This window comes from Notolepis coatsorum (assembly GCF_963971535.1).
Source record: "Notolepis coatsorum genome assembly, chromosome: 6".
In the NCBI taxonomy this organism is placed as follows: domain Eukaryota; kingdom Metazoa; phylum Chordata; class Actinopteri; order Aulopiformes; family Paralepididae; genus Notolepis; species Notolepis coatsorum.
Window position 1 is genome coordinate 34,219,267 of NC_140170.1, and position 17,227 is coordinate 34,236,493.

At 38.0% G+C, this 17,227-nt stretch overlaps 1 protein-coding gene across 2 annotated transcripts in view; it reads right to left on the minus strand.

Moving 5' to 3' along the window:
- Positions 1-17,227, minus strand: part of peak1 (pseudopodium-enriched atypical kinase 1) — a 327,914-nt gene that overhangs the window by 23,958 nt on the left and 286,729 nt on the right. The gene's annotated exons all lie outside the window — the stretch shown is intronic.

The following is a 17,227-nucleotide window of genomic DNA, read 5'->3' on the forward strand; positions in this document are numbered from 1 at the left end:
TTTCTCTGGAGCAGCGAGTGTGATAACAATGTGCCAGACTTCAACTTGTTATTAAACATCTTTCTTTTTTACAATGATGACATCTGTGAGTGGATGTGTGAGCATTCTTTTACTCTCAGTCTGGAAGAACAGGCCACAGCAGAATTATATATTTTTTTGTATCCACTTTTTCTCCTTAGTTTTCTATTTTTCTCCCATCCCAATTCTCCCTTCAATTCTCCCCTCCCCTGTCTCGAACGTTGCTAGACCATGCCTCCCACTGGTCGGCGGCAGTGAGGACCAAGCCTTGCATCACGTGTCCCCTCCGGTACACGAGGAGGCAGCTGTCGCATCTTTTCACCTGAACAGCGTGATCTCTCAGTGGCGAGGAGTAACGAGTGGGAGGCTCACGCTGCCCCCGTCACTTCCTGATTCTGCTGTACAGGCGCACCAACCGATCTGTAGGAGTCGCTGTCCACAACGTACAATCCCCACCCACCAGCTTTCCCACCCCTAACACTGCCAATTGTGTTAGTATGAACGACCAGCCAAGCTCGTAGCAACGCTGAGAGCTGGGCTCGAACCCAGCATCTCCTGCGTTAGTGGCGAGCGCCTTGCCCACTGCGCCACTTAGCCGCCCCACAGCAGACATTTTTTATTGTCACGGATGGGTGTAACCATAGATATAGAACAGTGGCTTCTCAACCTAAAAACAGAGGGATGCCTGTTCTCTCCCAGAACTTTTAGTCCCAGGGAGTACAGCACATTTCAGGGAACAAAAAGGTTAGTAGAGCCCGTTGTTCTCTGCCTTTGCACCGCGGTCTGAAGATCAGGCGAATGAGTCCGCTGATGTTTGAAAACGGCATTTTGGTGTCTCACTAGAACACGGAAGGACAATTTTCTCTGATCAGATCTCCGTGATCAGGGTTAAATGGCCAGACCAATGTTCCCCACATACTATTTTGCCAAATATTGGTCCTCGCATTGATTACAGGACTGTGCAACAGACCGCACAATGCACTGGCAACTCACACCAGTCCAGATGACTGATGATATTTCCAAACAGGGCTTTGTAGATTGTTTGGAGTTGTAATGGAAATGTTATCTATGTCCATCTGTGTTAAATCTCTGTACAGACCTTGACTAGTGTAATATGATCAACTAGTCTGAATGACTACAGCCCAGACACTAGGCTACAGTCTGTGTATGTCTCTTTAACAAACGACCAAGGTTAGGAGGAGATATGACCATGGCTATTTCTTCAGTACTAGTGTGAGCCATAACAAAGGCTATAGCCAAGGCTTGTTATTAATTTGTCCCACTAGGGCATATTTAGTTTACCCTTCTTGTCATATCTGGATGTCTAATGTACGTCATTTCAATTATGTATTAATGTACGTTCTGACCAGAGCTCTTTGTCACTTTCTGGTCAGACACTTGTGTGTCTCTCTATAAACTGATCTCTGTGGAAGCACAGATATTAAACTATGTTCTATGTTTTTATATACAACTGACTCGATCTCAATTTCTACAGTTCACTGTCATGGCTAATTTTAAATATTCCACAACAGAGTGCAAATCACTCTGCGCCCAAGTTGGGTTCCAAACTCTATCATTATTGCCATTCGGTTGTTGTTGTTGTCGAGTTATTGTCTCTTTTTATCTCCAGGAATAGGCTTGCATTTGATTTTTTATCCGCTATATTTAAATTTGTATCCCTATCGACACTGTGTTTTGGAGATATTTCACCTATAATCACAAAAGAATATCTACTTTTGGTCCCTATGAAGGGCCTATGGAAAATAGTGAGCAGTGAAGTTCAAGCACGATTGAGTGAATGATTTGCAAACCAACAACATTTACGGTTGGATTTGGATTATTTGTTGAAAATGGAACCCTCGAGAGAAAGAACCGTGTAAGTGAATGTTGAAGTTGTTTTGGACAGCCCATGTATTCGCAGAGAAGAAAATCCAAATCACTTGAAGTGAGAATGTAGTCCATCACCAGAAATCACTCAACCTCTACCGTCTTTAAGCGTGTACACAAGTTAACGCAACGTTCCCATCTTACCATCTTTAAATGGTAAATGGCTGCTTTTTTATATAGTGCTTTTATCCAAAGCGCTTTACAATTTGTTACTTACATATTACCCACTCACACACCGACGGCGGAGGCAACCATGCAAGGTGCCAACCTGCTCATCGGGAGCAATTAGGGGTTAAGTGTCTTGCTCAAGGACACATAGACACGCTGCCCAGGAGGAGCGGGAATCGAACCGGAAACCTCCGGATTGCCAGACGACTGCTCTACCTCCTGAGCCACTGTCGCCCCTAGAATTATCTTTAGATAATTAGGTTTAAAAACACGGTTCATCTGAAAACATAAAAACAGACTTATACGGTCCTTCGCCTCAAGGATCCAATGGCCGTCTAAAATTCAAACCGATGTGTGCCCAGTAGGGCTGTACCGAATAGTTCGAAGGTTCGTTCATAATGTTGACGTTCAAATTCTAAATCAACATTGAAATTTCTTATAATTATCTTTTTTTTTTTGTCTATTAGTTCAGTTTAAACCAATGGGGGTTTTCTTCACAGTTGCAGATAAAGATTAGGCTACACTAATATTATAGTATTATACTATTATAGTATGACTCATCATACAAATTTAAATAAAACATTTATCATAAATGATGTAGCCTATCTGCATCCGCTTGGCGCTCCATCAAGACGTCACCATCACTTTCGCTCCATCAAGACATCACCATCACTTTCGTACCAACTGTGCCCTTATTATTTATGTTGACGAAACTGATCAATTATATTCATTAAAGAAAGTTAATAAAAAAAAAAAAAAAAAAAAAAGACTAATTTAATCAGATTAATCACTTTATTCAAATTGAGGATTTAGTTTGAGGATATTTAAAAAAAAGAACGAAAAAATATGACGACAGACATTCAAAGCTTCGTTCGAATACTTCAATAGAAGCTTTGAATGTTAAAAAAAAAGACATTCGGTACAGCCCTAGTGCCCAGAAAGACTATTGCAATACTGAGGCAAAACATGCCACCTATCACTCCACGAGACGAGTGTTTCAGAGCTGGTTCAGCCGCGTGATGTTGTTCATAACATGCCATTTTTATGTTCCCACTAAAACGCTGCTGCAATAAAGTGGGATCCCTCCCCCCTTCCTGACAAGAGGTCATAACATCACCACGAGCAAAACACACACCGGCTCGCTGGGAGTTTCTTTCCTTTTAACGTTGGAATCTGGGGCATAATATCCTACGGTCTTACTCCGCAGACTATGTTATTACCAAGGGATTGGAAATGGCACATGCCCGAGACTAATTACAGCGTGAAGATGTCCGGGGGGGGAAGCTTGGTCTGTCTGTAGGAGACCTGTGCTGGAGCTTCGTGAGACGCCGGCTGGATGGGGCTGTGAGTGTCGTGGTTCTACACTATATCTTCTTTAAGGAAGTGACAGGACGACGAGGCCGAGCACATATCACTGTGTTATTATAAACACTCAACTTGACATGGTTATATAACGCTAGCTCACATCCGGACCTAACTGAACGTAACAGTGAAAGATATCTAGTATTTCACACTGTTTTTTTATAAGAAATAACTGACATTATTATTTTCAACACATTGATTTGTGTAGGTAGGGACACAGCATGTGTTGTTAATTCAAGTGCTGAAAAGGAACATCATTCTATGTATCATGATTCTGAGTATTTATGGATATAGGTTAATATAGGTTAAGGTTACAGGGTTATGGTGAGGGTTAGTAAACTCAACAGTGAGGTTATGGTTATAGGGTTATGGTAAGGGTTAAGTTTATAAACAGTGAGGTTAATGTTATAGATTTATGGTAAGGGTTAAGTTTATAAACAGTGAGGTTAATGTTATAGATTTATGGTAAGGGTTAGGTTATAGATTTATGGTAAGGGTTATGTGTATAAACAGTGAGGTTAATGTTATAGGGTTATGGTAAGGGTTATGTTTATAAACAGTGAGGTTAATGTTATAGGGTTATGGTAAGGGTTAGGTTTATAAACCACCTGCAAGGTGACTATGATGATAGGTTCAACACAATGCCGATACCTTCTAGCTATGCCTGCAATACACCTCAAGGTCATTGGGAAACCAGACACGATGAATTCATAATGATAATCAACAAGAATCATGATAATGATTAGGTACAACACTGGTCCCATGTCAGCCCTGGGGTTGTTTACTTACCACAACTCATTACTCAAACTTGTAAAACAGTATACACCTTGGGACAACCCCCCCCCCCCCCCCATGGCCTCATTAATCTTAAGAATTGGTAACCAGTGTTGTAGTGCTATTCCTGGAAGTGGGGGAGCGTAACCACTGTCTGAATATGATTAGAGTATAGACAGCGCCTACATTCGATTTAAAATGTGAAAATACAAAGAAGTGGGGGAGCTCCCCTTCCACTAGACCCCTGGCAGAAACTCAAGGAACCCATTACTTCTGTGGCATGCAATTAGTTACTTAAAGATCAATTCCAAATGTATTTGAAACCCCAGCTAAATGTTCTATACGAATAACAATTTGTATACATATGGTGTTTCAACCTAATTGTTCAATAAACTACAGAAAATGGCTTAGCAGCATCTCTACACCGTTACCCTCATTGAGAATGCAAGGATCTATGAATATGCAAATGATCAACAAGCACCCATTGATATTTACCCGGAATTCCACGTTAGCAGCTTATATTGATGTCAATACCTATTCAGCGTGTCTGTGTATGCTGAAGGTAAATGTGTCAAGTTACCACAGATACCACGATACGTTCGGCCTATTAATGACATCACACATGCAAATCAGATTTCATTGAAGTATAGAGAAGCTCTCCCTCTCCAATGGAAGAATGTAAAAAAGGCATCCTGGAGGTTGTGCACAAATGTGTATAGTCAAAGTCATGCCTCCAAGGTAACAGATACCAGACCAGCAGATGACACCAGCTCTTCCAATGTGACTAGTGTGTAGGGGATCTTTAACGTAGGTAACTGATACCATATCAGCAGATCACACCAGCTCTTCCTGTGCAACCAGTGTGTAAACTGCCACTGCCTGAGGCCAGCTATGTGGTGGTCTGGACGGCTGGGTCATCTTCTGACCTACACAGAACACCCACAGACCTGTAATACCAGCTCTCTGGTCTCACTGTGACAGGTTAGCACCTGGATGTATTCTTAACCCAAACCCTCAGGGGGTATACTGTATACTCATGATGTCATGGGTTCAAATCTTTGAACCAGAGTTTGCCGTTAGGTCAGAGAGGTGACTTTAGAGTAGAGTTTACTGTTATGTCACAGAGTAGGGCATAACAAAAAATATTGTTTGTTTCCTGTTGGTTGTCAGTTAAGGCCATGGGTAGGTAGGGAATTTATTTAATTTAATTTTTTATTTTATTCTTTCCCACGGCGACTAAGTATGGATAGGGAATTTCTTTATTTAATTAAAATGTTCACAACAACATGGATGCATGTACTCTGCCAGCATGTTTAATATCCATAATACTAAAGGTTTGACTAAGATTTCTATGAAACTTTATTAAAAAAAAATATAAAAATAAAAAAAATAAAAGGATATTTTCTTTTGTACATATATTCTTTTTAACTCATAAAATATATTGGGTCGCACCTAAATCGGCAGGGTCGGTCGGCAGCCTAGGGCTGGGCGATTCTTGCTCAAATGTGAATCACGATTTTTCTCTCTAAGAATTGAGATCACGATTCTCTCACAATTCTTATTTTTTTTAATAAAATCATTTAAAAAGTAAAGTAAAAAGTAATTTTTTTTTAAAATAAAATCGTCATAACTTAGAAATGAGATTGCATAGGTCTATGAATCGAAATCGCGATATTTTTTCAATGAATTGCCCAGCCCGATCACAGAGGTGACTTTAGAGTAGAGTTTACTGTTAGGTCAGAGAGGTGACTTTAGAGTAGAGTTTACTGTTAGGTCAGAGAGGTGACTTTAGAGTAGAGTTTACTGTTAGGTCAGAGAGGTGACTTTAGAGTAGAGTTTACTGTGTTAGGTCAGAGAGGTGACTTTAGAGTAGAGTTTACTGTTAGGTCAGAGAGGTGACTTTAGAGTAGAGTTTACTGTTAGGTCAGAGAGGTGACTTTAGAGTAGAGTTTACTGTTAGGTCAGATAGGTGACTTTAGAGTAGAGTTTACTGTGTTAGGTCACAGAGGTGACTTTAGAGTAGAGTTTACTGTTAGGTCACAGAGGTGACTTTAGAGTAGAGTTTACTGTTAGGTCACAGAGTGACTTTAGAGTAGAGTTTACTGTTAGGTCAGAGAGGTGACTTTAGAGTAGAGTTTACTGTGTTAGGTCAGAGAGGTGACTTTAGAGTAGAGTTTACTGTTAGGTCAGAGAGGTGACTTTAGAGTAGAGTTTACTGTTAGGTCACAGAGGTGACTTTAGAGTAGAGTTTACTGTTAGGTCAGAGAGGTGACTTTAGAGTAGAGTTTACTGTGTTAGGTCAGAGAGGTGACTTTAGAGTAGAGTTTACTGTTAGGTCAGAGAGGTGACTTTAGAGTAGAGTTTACTGTTAGGTCAGAGAGGTGACTTTAGAGTAGAGTTTACTGTTAGGTCACAGAGGTGACTTTAGAGTAGAGTTTACTGTGTTAGGTCACAGAGGTGACTTTAGAGTAGAGTTTACTGTTAGGTCAGAGAGGTGACTTTAGAGTAGAGTTTACTGTTAGGTCAGAGAGGTGACTTTAGAGTAGAGTTTACTGTGTTAGGTCAGAGAGGTGACTTTAGAGTAGAGTTTACTGTTAGGTCAGAGAGGTGACTTTAGAGTAGAGTTTACTGTTAGGTCAGAGAGGTGACTTTAGAGTAGAGTTTACTGTGTTAGGTCAGAGAGGTGACTTTAGAGTAGAGTTTACTGTGTTAGGTCAGAGAGGTGACTTTAGAGTAGAGTTTACTGTTAGGTCAGAGAGGTGACTTTAGAGTAGAGTTTACTGTTAGGTCAGAGAGGTGACTTTAGAGTAGAGTTTACTGTTAGGTCAGAGAGGTGACTTTAGAGTAGAGTTTACTGTGTTAGGTCAGAGAGGTGACTTTAGAGTAGAGTTTACTGTTAGGTCACAGAGGTGACTTTAGAGTAGAGTTTACTGTGTTAGGTCAGAGAGGTGACTTTAGAGTAGAGTTTACTGTTAGGTCAGAGAGGTGACTTTAGAGTAGAGTTTACTGTGTTAGGTCAGAGAGGTGACTTTAGAGTAGAGTTTACTGTTAGGTCAGAGAGGTGACTTTAGAGTAGAGTTTACTGTTAGGTCAGAGAGGTGACTTTAGAGTAGAGTTTACTGTTAGGTCACAGAGGTGACTTTAGAGTAGAGTTTACTGTTAGGTCAGAGAGGTGACTTTAGAGTAGAGTTTACTGTTAGGTCAGAGAGGTGACTTTAGAGTAGAGTTTACTGTGTTAGGTCAGAGAGGTGACTTTAGAGTAGAGTTTACTGTGTTAGGTCAGAGAGGTGACTTTAGAGTAGAGTTTACTGTTAGGTCACAGAGGTGACTTTAGAGTAGAGTTTACTGTGTTAGGTCAGAGAGGTGACTTTAGAGTAGAGTTTACTGTTAGGTCAGAGAGGTGACTTTAGAGTAGAGTTTACTGTGTTAGGTCAGAGAGGTGACTTTAGAGTAGAGTTTACTGTGTTAGGTCAGAGAGGTGACTTTAGAGTAGAGTTTACTGTTAGGTCAGAGAGGTGACTTTAGAGTAGAGTTTACTGTTAGGTCAGAGAGGTGACTTTAGAGTAGAGTTTACTGTTAGGTCAGATAGGTGACTTTAGAGTAGAGTTTACTGTTAGGTCAGAGAGGTGACTTTAGAGTAGAGTTTACTGTTAGGTCAGAGAGGTGACTTTAGAGTAGAGTTTACTGTGTTAGGTCAGAGAGGTGACTTTAGAGTAGAGTTTACTGTTAGGTCAGAGAGGTGACTTTAGAGTAGAGTTTACTGTTAGGTCAGAGAGGTGACTTTAGAGTAGAGTTTACTGTGTTAGGTCAGAGAGGTGACTTTAGAGTAGAGTTTACTGTGTTAGGTCAGAGAGGTGACTTTAGAGTAGAGTTTACTGTTAGGTCAGAGAGGTGACTTTAGAGTAGAGTTTACTGTTAGGTCAGAGAGGTGACTTTAGAGTAGAGTTTACTGTTAGGTCAGAGAGGTGACTTTAGAGTAGAGTTTACTGTTAGGTCAGAGAGGTGACTTTAGAGTAGAGTTTACTGTTAGGTCAGAGAGGTGACTTTAGAGTAGAGTTTACTGTTAGGTCAGAGAGGTGACTTTAGAGTAGAGTTTACTGTGTTAGGTCAGAGAGGTGACTTTAGAGTAGAGTTTACTGTGTTAGGTCACAGAGGTGACTTTAGAGTAGAGTTTACTGTGTTAGGTCAGAGAGGTGACTTTAGAGTAGAGTTTACTGTTAGGTCAGAGAGGTGACTTTAGAGTAGAGTTTACTGTGTTAGGTCAGAGAGGTGACTTTAGAGTAGAGTTTACTGTTAGGTCAGAGAGGTGACTTTAGAGTAGAGTTTACTGTTAGGTCAGAGAGGTGACTTTAGAGTAGAGTTTACTGTTAGGTCAGAGAGGTGACTTTAGAGTAGAGTTTACTGTTAGGTCAGATAGGTGACTTTAGAGTAGAGTTTACTGTTAGGTCAGAGAGGTGACTTTAGAGTAGAGTTTACTAGGGATGCACCGATCCGATATTGGTATCGGCCGAAAATAGCTGGATCGGGTATTGGTAAAAAAAAAGAAGAAAAAACGGATTTATTTTATTTTATTTTATTTTAAATAAAATAAGAAATAACAATTCAGTACATTTATATCTATGTGTTAATTTGTTACATTTAGTTTCACTAAGTTAGTAAAGTAATGTTTTAAGTCAAGCCTGATGTTGCCTTGCACAAAATAATGATCCCAGTCTCTTCCACACAGTGACAGTGAGGCATACAGTTTATTAATTGAATGAATGAAGTTTATTTTCTGTCTTTGTTTCCAACCAATCAAAAACACACTTGTGATCCTTTACAATTCTTAAAAACAAAATATATATTTAATATAAAATAAAATTAAAACGTTGATTAAAATTTTTATTTTAACTTTTTTGAAGAAAAAAAAAATTAACAATGGGTATCGGATCGGTATCGGTATTGGCCGATACCCAAACCTAGGTATCGGTATCGGGACTGAAAAAGTCGGATCGGTGCATCCCTAGAGTTTACTGTTAGGTCACAGAGGTGGGGCAAGTGACTGCTCACACTGACTGATGTATGTTTGTATTGCACTGGTACAGGGCAACTCTCCCATGATTAATCTGCTCTTCCTGTAGTGTTGATTACTAATGTGTCTCCAGTCATTTGACAACTTGTGCTGTAATGATTCCCCCTTTTGGTGAAATTACACAGTCATAGACCCACAGTCAGTCATTTTCTAAATGTCTTTTTATAATAATAAAACAGTCATGGTGCAACTTTTATTCCAATGGTCCATTGTCACTCCATTTCATTCCCTAAAATACAGCAGCAACGTAAACTTCTTTTTGGTACACTGTCTCTGGATTAAATACTGTAAACCTTTAGAGATGACCAGCTTTACTGAGACAATTTTTCATATTGCACATATTCTCAAACGTATCCCTAAAACCTGTAAACAGTTTTGGACAAACTAATTTAGTTTGAGGTTTATTGAGAGTTAATGAGGTTTTATTTTCCTCCCCCAGCGGAGGACACTGAATCCAGGTCAGTGAAGGGCTAAATTAAAAAAGACTAGGGCAGCTGGGTATTGTCAGAAAGTTTTTGATGTTCTGAAATGACACTTTTTAATACACATATCCATAGTTTCCTTGTACTGTATGTACAGTAAATCATTTCTGCCACTGGGTTTAGAAACAAGATCACAACATGCTAAATCGATCATCTCAACAGAAAATGCCCCAAAACTAGACAAAAACTAGATAACATTGTAGGGGGAATCCAATAATATGCTTTTTGATACATGTATTTCAATAGCTTTTGATGCCTTCAAATTCCATAGATGGAGTTTGAGGTTTTGTTTTTCGATACCCAGGCCTAATTTATGACTATGACCATGTTGCCATAACACAAGTAAATGCTCCCAAAAATACGAAAACCTTGTTTCTGTATCCGTTTGCCTCTGGCATGGACTCAGGGAGAAGGATCAGATTCAGATCTGACATCATGTTTAGACCAGACGCGCCCTTTTAAAACACAATCGATCAATAGGCCTCAAGTTGCCATTTACTCAATTACAGCGAGGGACGAGGGTTGCCAGCTTGTCATCTTATTTAGCCAATGGTCAGATGGATATTTAGGAGGGCTTGCACTGCAATCTCCACACATCACTTTTAAAGGAACACTCGGTCATACAAACTCATTTTGGCGTGAGAGTTATTAGAGTTAAAAACGTGCTATGTCATTATGATGTCACATATTCCCAGGAAGTATTAAGTATGTTACATTGGGATTATGGATTTAGACAAAAATTAAAGTTTAAATAAAAATCTAAATGTGGGCAGTGCTTTTAGGAGGCATGTTGTTTTGATGAGGCAAATTAAGTGAGTATAGACTAGAAGAAAAGAGACGATCCAGGCAGAAGAACATACTGGAACCTAACAGCAAGTTGTTATGGACCAGTGACTGAAAGTTCAAAACAAACCTGTAAGCCACCAAGCTAACAAACCCAGCAACGCACAGCTTTGAGACAATAAATACCTTTATGGCTGCCGAACGTCTCGGTATCAGGACCCAACTTGTTAGGAAGGCGTTAACATGCCTGCTGCCCATTCAGCACATCAGTGTTTTCTAGCTCACTGTGTCAACAGAGAACACTAGCACTGATACAACGAGCACTGTATCACTCAAACACAGAATACTATAAACGCACACAGGCTCCCCTCCCTATTAGCCAATAAGGGCCTGATGCGTCAAATGTATATACTCTCTTTTTTAGACTCTTTTTATATCACAAACAGTACTGTATTTGCAAATCTGGTATGTCATAAATGTATAGATGTAGTAGCAGTACTGTCTATCTGTATGTCATGTTATGATGAATTGAAAATGGGGGACCCTGATGTAAACAAGACGAAAGTCTTTCTCTGGTCTGCATCCCCTTAACAATTGTGTGTATTGAGCTGTACTGTATTGTACCCATTCTGCAATCTGTTAATAAAGTTTTCAATCAATCAATCAATCTAACATGTTTAAAACAGGAGGTCAGACTTACCCACTGTAGTGACTCACGCAACTTCCCATATCGGCTCCGACACGCCACACGCCACACGCCACACACACACACGCCACACACACACACACACACACACACACACACACACACACACACACACACACACACACACACACACACACACACACACTCAGGTGTCTTCACATGCTGGGGAGGGCGGTTAATCCTGGCTGGCCTGTTGCGAAAAGAATAAGTATCCCTTTTCTTGCTAGCGTCTTTTTGTTCCGTCCCTTTCCGTGGGTGTTCCTTTCTTAATAACGTGCTCACCTGTCTTCAAGGTGCTGCCTGCCTGTCTGCTACCGGCTCTGAGGAACACACCCACCATTAGAGCTTCCAGTCACAGATAAAAAAAAAAATTATAACAAAGAAAAAAAACAAGGCGTGGTTTAACAACAAAAAGGATCCTTGAGGCTTTTGGAGGCGTGTGTCTGGTTTGAGACATAACCCCGATGACCCACTGACCTGTCCAGCTGAGAACATTCACTGACTAGAACCATGTGTGCCAAGGCACAGGGAGCTACAGACAGGCTTCTGACTTAGTGTTTCTTGTTTCTCCTCCCTCTCCCCCTCCCTCTCTCTCCCTCCCCCTCCCTCTCTCTCTCCTCCTTCTCTCTTTTTCTGAGATGGTCTACTAAATTTAAATGACGAAATGTGTCACTGCTGATTCGTTTGTAAACAAAGGTTTCGAGGGGGAATATTGACACGGTCTCCTCTGTCACTTTCCTCTCAACCAAAGCTGATCTGGATTTGAATAAAAGGTTAAACAAACAAACCCCTGGCCTCCACCACCTTCCCCCGAGAACATACCCTCCTTCAAAGACTTTTCTCTGAGGTGGGGGAAGTTAAACGGAGGGGGAGTGTAGAAGAATCTCAGCTATGTTACGTTCTTACGCCATCTGGATGCCACTGGCCCAGATAAAACACTCAGTAACACTCGGTAACACTGATGTGGCTGTAAAATATAATGGATTTTGAAGTCACTTTTTTGCATTGACTTTTTGTTGTTGTTGTTGAATCAACTGAATAGCGGTGAGTGAATATTAAATATGATACGTTTTACATCACTCCTAGTTGATTCAATGAAAAATGGGACACTTAGTAGGGATGTGCTGATACCACGTTTTCTTCAGACCAAGTACAAGTACTTATATTTGGGTACTTGCTGATACCGAGTACCGATATGAGTACTTAAATAATAATACCATTACAGTTCTAACAGAGTACCTACTGATATGAGTAATTAATAATACCATTACAGTTCTAACAATGACTTTGAAAACATGTTATATTTTCACCCGATGTTCCTCACTTTCTGACTGTAACTAATTAAATATACAACATGACGCTGTTTTTTAAGTTAAAACAATACAAATAATATAAAAAAAAAATTGTTTGAACATTCCATTTAGTCTTTTCCTGAACAAACATGGCACTGAGTAGTATCAGAGATGTTTTACGAGTACGAGTACATGAGTATCACATGAGCGACACAGTATCAGACCCGATACCGATATTGGCATCCCTAATACTTAACACAAAATAATCCCGATTTGAAAGTTACTGGCTTAACCTTTTCACTACCTGTAGTGTGATGGTGAAAGGTTAACCTTCTGTAGTGTGGTAGTGAACGGGTTAACATAAACAGGTTCCCATTGGAAATACTAAGCAATGAGCAATGCTGAGCAAAGCACGAGGTAACAAGATGGATATATACTGTATACGGTGTAAGCTTTCAGAATGAAACCTTTCAGACTGTGATGTGTGAAGATAATTCCACCGTTCATACACCTGGATATTTCCTACTACGTTGTTTTGTTTTTTTACCAAGACTTCAGAGAGCAAGTTTAAAGTTACTGATTCACAGGTTCACGCCTCATAAACAAACAAGAGAGACTGACTTGGGCAAAGGTGAGACACTAGTAAATGTGGTGGTTGTTGTTGGGTGGAAGTGATCTATTGAATCTATTCTGTGTCTGTGTGTATGTGTATGTATGTGTGTGTGTGTGTGTGTGTGTGTGTGTGTGTGTGTGTGTGTGTGTGTGTGTGTGTGTGTGTGTGTGTGTGTGTGTGTGTGTGTGTGTGTGTGTGTGTGTGTGTATGTGTGTGTGTGTGTGTGTATGTGTGTCATATCAGAGGACATTTAATTTAGTTTCTGACTGAATAATCTAATATGGTACCTGAGTTACAGTAGCTTCACTACCTCAATCTGTGGTTGCTGGGCAGTGATACAGTCATGTAGGTATCTTCTAATCCTCTATAATTCTACTGTATATTAGCGGTGAGCATTCCATTGTCAGACCGAGCGTGTTCAGTCTTGGTGATGATGATTCAGATGTGTTCTCCAGTATTTCTGCCAACTACGCAGATGTTATTGAAGAATCTCAGACTTTTGATTACAGGCCGGAGAGGAAGACTTTTCACCAAGCTGCTGAAACATGAACAGCTAGAGACGATCATTGTTGAGTTATTCATATATCATAGCTCTACAAACAGGTCTTTATGTATAATGTCGCTCTCTAAACAGGTCTTTATGTATATAATGTAGCTCTATAAACAGGTCTTTATGTATATAATGTAGCTCTACAAACAGGTCTTTATGTATATAATGTAGCTCTACAAACAGGTCTTTATGTATATAATGTAGCTCTACAAACAGGTCTTTATGTATATAATGTAGCTCTACAAACAGGTCTTTATGTATATAATGTAGCTCTACAAACAGGTCTTTATGTATATAATGTAGCTCTATAAACAGGTCTTTATGTATATAATGTAGCTCTACAAACAGGTCTTTATGTATATAATGTAGCTCTATAAACAGGTCTTTATGTATATAATGTAGCTCTATAAACAGGTCTTTATGTATATAATGTAGCTCTATAAACAGGTCTTTATGTATATAATGTAGCTCTACAAACAGGTCTTTATGTATATAATGTAGCTCTACAAACAGGTCTTTATGTATATAATGTAGCTCTACAAACAGGTCTTTACATATATAATGTAGCTCTATAAACAGGTCTTTATGTATATAATGTAGCTCTACAAACAGGTCTTTATGTATATAATGTAGCTCTACAAACAGGTCTTTATGTATATAATGTAGCTCTACAAACAGGTCTTTACATATATAATGTAGCTCTATAAACAGGTCTTTATGTATATAATGTAGCTCTACAAACAGGTCTTTATGTATATAATGTAGCTCTACAAACAGGTCTTTATGTATATAATGTAGCTCTATAAACAGGTCTTTATGTATATAATGTAGCTCTATAAACAGGTCTTTATGTATATAATGTAGCTCTATAAACAGGTCTTTATGTATATAATGTAGCTCTATAAACAGGTCTTTATGTATATAATGTAGCTCTATAAACAGGTCTTTATGTATATAATGTAGCTCTACAAACAGGTCTTTATGTATATAATGTAGCTCTATAAACAAGTCTTTATGTATATAATGTAGCTCTATAAACAAGTCTTTATGTATATAATGTAGCTCTATAAACAAGTCTTTATGTATATAATGTAGCTCTATAAACAAGTCTTTATGTATATAATGTAGCTCTACAAACAGGTCTTTATGTATATAATGTAGCTCTATAAACAGGTCTTTATGTATATAATGTAGCTCTACAAACAGGTCTTTATGTATATAATGTAGCTCTACAAACAGGTCTTTATGTATATAATGTAGCTCTACAAACAGGTCTTTACATATATAATGTAGCTCTACAAACAGGTCTTTATGTATATAATGTAGCTCTACAAACAGGTCTTTATGTATATAATGTAGCTCTACAAACAGGTCTTTATGTATATAATGTAGCTCTACAAACAGGTCTTTATGTATATAATGTAGCTCTATAAACAGGTCTTTATGTATATAATGTAGCTCTACAAACAGGTCTTTATGTATATAATGTAGCTCTACAAACAGGTCTTTATGTATATAATGTAGCTCTACAAACAGGTCTTTATGTATATAATGTAGCTCTACAAACAGGTCTTTACATATATAATGTAGCTCTACAAACAGGTCTTTATGTATATAATGTAGCTCTACAAACAGGTCTTTATGTATATAATGTAGCTCTACAAACAGGTCTTTATGTATATAATGTAGCTCTATAAACAGGTCTTTATGTATATAATGTAGCTCTATAAACAGGTCTTTATGTATATAATGTAGCTCTATAAACAGGTCTTTATGTATATAATGTAGCTCTACAAACAGGTCTTTATGTATATAATGTAGCTCTATAAACAGGTCTTTATGTATATAATGTAGCTCTATAAACAGGTCTTTATGTATATAATGTAGCTCTACAAACAGGTCTTTATTCATATAATGTAGCTCTACAAAGAGGTCTTTATGTATATAATGTAGCTCTACAAACAGGTCTTTATGTATATAATGTAGCTCTACAAACAGGTCTTTATGTATATAATGTAGCTCTCTAAACAGGTCTTTATGTATATAATGTAGCTCTATAAACATGTCTTTATGTATATAATGTAGCTCTACAAACAGGTCTTTATGTATATAATGTAGCTCTACAAACAGGTCTTTATGTATATAATGTAGCTCTACAAACAGGTCTTTATGTATATAATGTAGCTCTACAAACAGGTCTTTATGTATATAATGTAGCTCTACAAACAGGTCTTTATGTATATAATGTAGCTCTACAAACAGGTCTTTATGTATATAATGTAGCTCTACAAACAGGTCTTTATGTATATAATGTAGCTCTATAAACAGGTCTTTATGTATATAATGTAGCTCTACAAACAGGTCTTTATGTATATAATGTAGCTCTATAAACAAGTCTTTATGTATATAATGTAGCTCTATAAACAGGTCTTTATGTATATAATGTAGCTCTATAAACAAGTCTTTATGTATATAATGTAGCTCTACAAACAGGTATTTATGTATATAATGTAGCTCTATAAACAGGTCTTTATGTATATAATGTAGCTCTACAAACAGGTCTTTATGTATATAATGTAGCTCTACAAACAGGTCTTTATGTATATAATGTAGCTCTACAAACAGGTCTTTATGTATATAATGTAGCTCTACAAACAGGTCTTTATGTATATAATGTAGCTCTACAAACAGGTCTTTATGTATATAATGTAGCTCTATAAACAGGTCTTTATGTATATAATGTAGCTCTACAAACAGGTCTTTATGTATATAATGTAGCTCTACAAACAGGTCTTTATGTATATAATGTAGGGATGGGTACCTTTCACATTTGAACCGATACCGGTACCGGTACCTGTGAATCGATACCGGTACCCAACGGTACCTTTTTTCGGTACTTTAGTCTCAGTCGTAAAAAAAATCCAAACTTCAAATAACTACAATTTCGACAGTTTTCGGCTTGTCATTGCTCCGACTGCTTTGTTGTTGAATCAAGTCAAATCCTAGGTAAGCATATATTGTGCGTGTGAACGTTGACATGAAAAGAAAAAAGTAAAAAAAAAATAAAAGTAAAAAAATTTTTTTTTATAAAAAAGATTTTTTTTTATTTTTTTTTATATTTTTTTTCGGTTTCTCACTTGATTCGATACTCGGTAGTACCAACGTGTTTCGGTTCGGTACCTCAAAAGTACCGAATTCGGTACCCATCCCTAATATAATGTAGCTCTACAAACAGGTCTTTATGTATATAATGTAGCTCTACAAACAGGTCTTTATGTATATAATGTAGCTCTATAAACAGGTCTTTATGTATATAATGTAGCTCTCTAAACAGGTCTTTATGTATATAATGTAGCTCTACAAACAGGTCTTTATGTATATAATGTAGCTCTACAAACAAGTCTTTATGTATATAATGTAGCTCTATAAACAGGTCTTTATGTATATAATGTAGCTCTATAAACAAGTCTTTATGTATATAATGTAGCTCTATAAACAGGTCTTTATGTATATAATGTAGC